The 2,249-nt window shown below is 37.8% G+C and overlaps 1 non-coding gene across 1 annotated transcript; it reads right to left on the reverse strand.

Moving 5' to 3' along the window:
* Positions 1 to 1,782: 1,782 nt before the first annotated feature.
* LOC116662910 lies at positions 1,783 to 1,890 on the reverse strand. Its single transcript, XR_004318993.1, has one exon. It is a non-coding gene; the product is annotated as a U6 spliceosomal RNA (small nuclear RNA).
* Positions 1,891 to 2,249: the final 359 nt, after the last annotated feature.

Raw genomic sequence — 2,249 nt, forward strand, 5'->3', positions numbered from 1 at the left:
AGTTATCTCTGTTTTACCGCATAATAGCCCCAAGAGGTAGTGCTTATACCACATCTCACAGATGAGGGATCATAGGCTCACAAGGTTGTGTCAGCTTCTCAAGGTGACAGAAATAGAAGGTGTCAACAGCAAATTTAATTCTAGAACTGTCTGACACCAAATCCTATACTTATAAACACCATGCTAAGAGGTAACTCACAGTACCCCAAGCTTTTGATTGAAAATAGTTTGGAAATCAGCATCTCAGTTTTCATTTTATTTTTAACTCTTGCCATTAGAACACATACATAAAATTGTTAAATGCCAAAATCAGCCCTGCCTTTTCTCCTTTATCATTTCTATTAGTGCTCATTTGTTCCATTCTTCACTATCTAAGCCTTTAAAAAAACGGAAGAATTTTAGATACAGAGAAAAAAATATTAAATTTACATTTATGTGCCCCAAATCCAGATTAAGAATTGAATGAAATGTTACCAAACTGTTAAGGCTCTCTGCATAGTTCCTATGGACATAATCCACTAACTTCACAAAGTAGCCATCATTCTTAATTAGGTGGTTATCATTCCCATGGGATTTTACATTAAAAAATGTTTATGTGCAGGATTTATAACCAGTGGATATGAAACAGACAATACAATCATAACAGTTTTGGTTTTGTTCTGCATACTATTCTAAATAGGCTGTTAAGTAGAAACAAATCTGAACATAGCTAAAGGAAAACTATTTGAAAAGACTATCACAAAAGGAAGAACACTTAGACCTTGAAATCTGCAAGCATCTCAAAATCAAACAGAAAACAGCTTTTCTTTTTTAGGGAGTAGTAAGCAGGGTCAGCAAGAACTTTGAGGGGAAATCACTCAAGCAGGTGGGGAAGAGCAGAGAGGATGACTGAGCTGATTTAACAGGAAATGTTTCTTGCTGTGGCCAGCTGGTTGTCGGAATGAGTATATTCTGCCTCTTTGTAGTTGCTTAAAATTGGGAGTAAGCTAAAGTTCACAGGACTACAGGGAAGGGAGATGCCTAATTAAATTCTGGCCAAACCACATCAGTGAGTAAGTAATAAGCAACTGTGCACAATTGGTCAGCCCCTATGTTGTTTAAGATGGGCAAAGTCTGTCTAAATATTATTAGAAATGGAATAAGAGTCACTATGAAATTGAGATTTATAGTTTCCAGGGGTGGACTGGCCTTAATTTCTTCTTGGCCTTGAAAGACTAGTTTTATCATATGCTGATCATGTTGTAGGGCCATCTTAGAGATCATGGAACATCTAAGAGATTTCACAAGAACTATGCCTAAGAATAGAAGAAAGGAGGAATCTACAGAGATAGCAATATGAGGCATCTAAGATTCCCCTCCTGACATGAACACACCGAATATACAGCTACACATGGAGCAATTCTCTCCAGAGAATAGCTGAGCAACTCCTACACATCAGACAAATGGGAAACTATCCACATCAAAATGGCAGGCCCTACGGACTGACTGTGATTCTACCCAGAGACCAGGAATGCTGACAGACACCACTCCTGCCTTCTCCCTCCAGCCTGCTTCACATCACCAGAAAATTCCTGGTAGAAGCTTGTATAAACATCTGCATCCCAGCTTTTACAGCTGCTGCCAAGGAAGAGTTTCCTAAATGTCTGGCTCCGGAGCCAAAGGGACTTCTGTTCATGAGTCCCAATCCTAGAGAACTATAGTAACAAAGAAGCAATTCTTTTTTTAAAATTTTTTTTGTTGAGTTTTATTGAGATGTGATTGACATATAGCACTGTTCAAGTTTAAATTATGAAACACTTCACAAATTTGCATGTCGTCCTTGTTCAGGGGCCATGCTGATCTCTTCTGTATCATCCCAGTTTTTGGCAGATGTGCTGCCTAAGAAGGCACCAAAGAAGCAGTTCTTGAACCAACTATCCCACCAGGGCTCAGCATAGAGGGAATAAGCAAAATCTCTCATTTCCTAGTCTTTCCCCGAAGTCTTCATAAATTTTTAAAAGATTGATATCATATTAAGCATGTTTTCCAAACACAACGGTATGAAACAAGAAATCCATTACAAGAAAAAAACTGGAATATTAAAAAATACGTGAAGAGTAAACACCCTCCCGAACAACCAATGAGTCAGAGAAAAATCCAAAAGGGAAATCAAAAAACTATCTTGAGAGAAATGAAAATGGAAACACAACATACCAAAACTTATGGTGTGCAACAAAAGCAGTTCTAAGAGGAGAGTTTATAGTGATAAA

This window comes from Camelus ferus, chromosome 3, assembly GCF_009834535.1.
Source record: "Camelus ferus isolate YT-003-E chromosome 3, BCGSAC_Cfer_1.0, whole genome shotgun sequence".
NCBI lineage: Eukaryota > Metazoa > Chordata > Mammalia > Artiodactyla > Camelidae > Camelus > Camelus ferus.